This window comes from Styela clava, chromosome 12, assembly GCF_964204865.1.
Source record: "Styela clava chromosome 12, kaStyClav1.hap1.2, whole genome shotgun sequence".
Lineage (NCBI taxonomy): Eukaryota > Metazoa > Chordata > Ascidiacea > Stolidobranchia > Styelidae > Styela > Styela clava.
In genome coordinates this window covers 17,370,001-17,375,000 of record NC_135261.1, presented here as the reverse complement: position 1 = coordinate 17,375,000, position 5,000 = coordinate 17,370,001, and the positions used below count along the sequence as shown (strand labels likewise).

Genomic DNA, 5,000 nt, shown 5'->3' with positions numbered 1-5,000 from the left:
AGCGCCATCCATTTTCAGGGCTGGTTGATTCGGCAGGTGAGTTGTTACACACTCCTTAGCGGATTCCGACTTCCATGGCCACCGTCCTGCTGTCTAGATCAACCAACACCTTTTGTGGGCTCTGATAAGCGTCGCGTCGGGCGCCTTAACCCGGCGTTCGGTTCATCCCGCATCGCCAGTCCTGCTTACCAAGAGTGGCCCACTGGGCACTCGCATTCGAGGCGCCCGACTCCAATTAAGCGAGCCGGGCTTCTTACCAATTTAAAGTTTGAGAATAGGTTGAGGACGTTTCGTCCCCAAGGCCTCTAATCATTCGCTTTACCAGATAAAACTGCGACAAAGCGCCAGCTATCCTGAGGGAAACTTCGGAAGGAACCAGCTACTAGATGGTTCGATTAGTCTTTCGCCCCTATACCCAAATAGGACGATCGATTTGCACGTCAGAATCGCTACGGTCCTCCACCAGAGTTTCCTCTGGCTTCGACCTTCCCAGGCATAGTTCACCCTCTTTCGGGTCCCAACATGGACGCTCTTGCGCGACCGCCCCGGCAGAGCGGGTGCGATCGGCCGGTCGTGCGCCGGCGCCCGCACGGGGCTCCGGGTCCGACCTCGTTCGGCCAAAGGCCGCCTTCACTTTCATTTCGCCTGCGAGTCTCGAACCACTCGACGACTCGCGCTCATGTTAGACTCCTTGGTCCGTGTTTCAAGACGGGTCGGGAGGGTGGCCGACGTGGCCACGGACCCCGAGCGCGTCGACGGCGCGCCACCGAAGCGGCAGCCCGCCGAACACCGGCACTGCGTACAGTGCAGGCGAACGACAAGCCAGCCGAACGGCGACGGCCGCACACAGAGAGCGCGCGGCATCCTTTCCTCGATCCGCCGCCGGGCCGCACCGCCCGCGCGCTGTAACACCCCCGCCGGAGCGGAGGCCACCTTCGCGCGGGGACTTAGACCGACGGCAAACCGGTCGTGACCCGCGGCGGTCGCTAGTGCGCTGAGACGGTGCGCGAGCCGACTCGTCAGCGGCGCCTTAAGCGTCCGCGAACCGAGACGGCGCGCCCCCGCACCCAACTGAAAGCGAGCCGGCGACCTGACGGGCCCTCCCGTTTGCCTCTCAACGGTTTCACGTACTCTTGAACGCTGGACTCTTCCCGGTTCACTCGCCGTTACTCAGGGAATCCCTGTTGGTTTCTTTTCCTCCGCTTAATAATATGCTTAAATTCAGCGGGTGCTCTCGCCTGAACTCAGGTCGTATGTGTCAAGCGGGCCGCTTCTTACACGGCCCGCTAGCATCGCAAGTCGTCGCCGCCGGCGCCGACCGAGCGCGTACCGTCGCCGCCTTGGCCCACGGTCGGTCTTGATCTCGTGACCGGACCGACCGACCTGGACCCGCCCCTCGAACGTAGTTGAACACGTCAAGGGGCCGGCGGTGTACGGGACACGCGGTCGCGCCGAGAAAGCTCGGCGACCGCTTCAACTTGGGGCGACGCCCGGCCGTCTTCGCAGAGGCCAGGCGACGGCCCTCGGGTGAGGACGAACGCGACCCTGAGGCAGACGCGGTCCCGGGATTGACCCGAGACCGCAATTCGCGTTCAGAAGGTCGACGTTCAATGTGTTCTGCAATTCACATTACTTCTCGCACTTGGCTGCGTCCTTCATCGACTCGTGAGCCGAGTGATCCACCGTTAAGAGTCGTCCTCGACGTTTCGCCCGGCGCCGAAGCGCGCGGACGTCACACTGTGGGATCGACCACAAAACCACCACCGACAACAACTGCACAAAAACACCAACAAACGGCGCCGAGCGACCGACGGGCTGGGCCGGCGGCACATCGAGCGCGGTGCCCAGAAGCCACCATCGCACTCGGCTGCCTTGCTATGCCAACGTGTTACGCGTGTCGCACGGGGCGGAACCCCGATTGACGGCCGCCCTTTCGGCGGCACCCAAAGACAATTAAGTGCGCGGTCGGCCGGGGCCTACCACCACTTTCGGTAATGATCCTTCCGCAGGTTCACCTACGGAAACCATGTTACGACTTTTACTTCCTCTAAATGATCAAGTTTGATCGTCTTCTCGACACGCCGACGCGGCCGTTGCCAGCCGCGACGGGGCCGATCCAAGGATCTCACTAAACCATTCAATCGGTAGTAGCGACGGGCGGTGTGTACAAAGGGCAGGGACGTAATCAACGCAAGTTGATGACTTGCGCTTACTGGGAATTCCTCGTTCAAAGGAAACAATTGCAAGTCCCTATCCCAATCACGAATGAGGTTCAACGGGTTACCCGGACCTTTCGGCCTAGGTTAGACACTCGCTGCTTCACTCAGTGTAGCGCGCGTGCGGCCCCGGACATCTAAGGACATCACAGACCTGTTATTGCTCAATTTCGTGTGGCTAAACGCCACTAGTTTCTCTAAGAAGTTAGACGCCGACCGAGAAGGTCGCGTAACTATTTAGCATGCCAGAGTCTCGTTCGTTATCGGAATTAAGCAGACAAATCGCTCCACCAACTAAGAACGGCCATGCACCACCACCCACAGAATCAAGAAAGAGCTCTCAATCTGTCAATCCTACCTGTGTCCGGGCCGGGTGAGTTTCCCCGTGTTGAGTCAAATTAAGCCGCAGGCTCCACTCCTGGTGGTGCCCTTCCGTCAATTCCTTTAAGTTTCAGCTTTGCAACCATACTTCCCCCGGAACCCAAAGACTTTGGTTTCCCGGAAGCTGCCGGAAAGGTCGTCATGGTAACGCCTCCCGATCGCTAGTTGGCATCGTTTATAGTCAGAACTAGGACGGTATCTGATCGTCTTCGAACCTCTGACTTTCGCTCTTGATTAAAGAAAACATTCTTGGCGAATGCTTTCGCAGTAGTTCGTCTTCCGCCGATCCAAGAATTTCACCTCTAACGGCAGAGTACGGACGCCCCCGTCTGTCCCTCTTAATCATTACCTCGTGCTCCGAAAACCAACAAAATAGAACCGAGGTCCTATTCCATTATTCCATGCAACACTATGCAGGCGAACAGCCTGCTTTGAACACTCTAATTTTTTCAAAGTAAACTTATCGGCCACCGCCGACACTCAGTCAAGAGCACCGACGGAGAACCGAAGGTGAGGCGAACGCAACCAGTGACACGCCTTGCGACGGACCGGCGGCGCTCGCCCAAAATCCAACTACGAGCTTTTCAACCGCAACAACTTTAGCATACACTGTTGGAGCTGGAATTACCGCGGCTGCTGGGACCAGACTTGCCCTCCAATGGATACTCGTTAAGAGTTTTAGGATGTACTCATTCCAATTACAGGGCCTCGTTAGAGTCCTGTATTGTTATTTTTCGTCACTACCTCCCCGTGTCGGGAATGGGTAATTTGCGCGCCTGCTGCCTTCCTTGGATGTGGTAGCCGTTTCTCAGGCTCCCTCTCCGGAATCGAACCCTGATTCCCCGTTACCCGTTATCACAAAGGTAGGCACGTAGCGTACCTTCGACAGTTGATAGGGCAGACACTTGAATGATACGTCGTCGGTGCAGAGACCGTACGATCCGCGTGGTTATCCAGAGTCATCAAACGTCACAGGACGAACCCGGTCGGTTTGGATCTGATAAAAGCGCGCCTCCCGAAGTCGGCGCTTAATGCATGTATTAGCTCTAGAATTACCACAGTTATCCACTTCGCTCACGAGACCAAATAAACCAAGACTGATTTAATGAGCCATTCGCAGTTTCGCTTTACGAGAACTCGTACTTGCACCTGCATGGCTTAATCTTTGAGACAAGCATATCACTACTGGCAGGATCAACCAGATAGCTGCGACAGCTGCGCTCGGCCCTTGCTGGGCCGCCCGGCGCGTGCTCGTCGCATTCGTTTAAGACCGAGGCGATCGCCTGCGGTCGTACTCAGCTTCGACAGTCGCTGGCCGCGACGTCCACGCTCTCGCCGGCAGTGCCAGGCGGAGCGATTTGCGTTTTTTCTTTGCTCGCCCTCTCTCGGGCTCGATCCATTCAGTTTCGCACAAACAAGAGCTCTGCCGGCCGCCTGCAGCGGTGCCTAAAACCCGGTCATAACAATGCGACCGTTCTGCTAGGCCGACAAGCGCTCAAGCCAGACGCTCGATCGAACGCCCCCTACATATTAGTCGAGACAACGGCTCGCTCATTAGCATCGCGTTTGTACTTTAACTTTTTTCGGCTCGGCTTCTTTCGACGCCGATGCCGGCGACGCAGCACTCTCTCGCCCGCCAGCCACCGAGAGATGTGTGCGCTCCGACCGGCCCCGCACGCCGCTCTTTCTTGGCTCATTCGAGTTTACTGTCTTTTGCTCTAACATGCCTTACCTAGCGTTAGGTTAGTATGCTTGCACGTTTGTACTTTAACTTTTTTCGGCTCGGCTTCTTTCTTGGCTCATTCGAGTTTACTGTCTTTCGCTCTAACATGCCTTACCTAGGGTTAGGTTAGTATGCTTGCACGTTTGTACTTTAACTTTTTTCGGCTCGGCTTCTTTCGACGCCGATGCCGGCGACGCAGCACTCTCTCGCCCGCCAGCCACCGAGAGATGTGTGCGCTCCGACCGGCCCCGCACGCCGCTCTTTCTTGGCTCATTCGAGTTTACTGTCTTTCTCTCTAACATGCCTTACCTAGGGTTAGGTTAGTATGCTTGCACGTTTGTACTTTAACTTTTTTCGGCTCGGCTTCTTTCGACGCCGATGCCGGCGACGCAGCACTCTCTCGCCCGCCAGCCACCGAGAGATGTGTGCGCTCCGACCGGCCACGCACGCCGCTCTTTCTTGGCTCATTCGAGTTTACTGTCTTTCGCTCTAACATGCCTTACCTAGGGTTAGGTTAGTATGCTTGCACGTTTGCACTTTAACTTTTTTCGGCTCGGCTTCTTTCGACGCCGATGCCGGCGACGCAGCACTCTCTCGCCCGCCAGCCACCGAGAGATGTGTGCGCTCCGACCGGCCCCGCACGCCGCTCTTTCTTGGCTCATTCGAGTTTACTGTCTTTC

At 56.9% G+C, this 5,000-nt stretch overlaps 3 non-coding genes across 3 annotated transcripts in view; all 3 read right to left on the bottom strand.

The window, feature by feature from the left end:
• LOC144430940 (large subunit ribosomal RNA) overlaps nt 1–1,252 on the bottom strand; it is a 3,413-nt gene extending 2,161 nt beyond the window's left edge. Inside the window, exon 1 of the ribosomal RNA XR_013479812.1 lies at nt 1–1,252. This exon is cut by the window's left edge and continues 2,161 nt beyond it. This is a non-coding gene — a ribosomal RNA (large subunit ribosomal RNA).
• A 288-nt stretch (nt 1,253–1,540) lies between these two features.
• Nucleotides 1,541–1,694, bottom strand: LOC144430957 (5.8S ribosomal RNA). Its single transcript, XR_013479819.1, has one exon. It is a non-coding gene; the product is annotated as a 5.8S ribosomal RNA (ribosomal RNA).
• Nucleotides 1,695–1,992: 298 nt separating this feature from the next.
• LOC144430887 (small subunit ribosomal RNA) lies at nt 1,993–3,802 on the bottom strand. Its single transcript, XR_013479799.1, has one exon. It is a non-coding gene; the product is annotated as a small subunit ribosomal RNA (ribosomal RNA).
• Nucleotides 3,803–5,000: the final 1,198 nt, after the last annotated feature.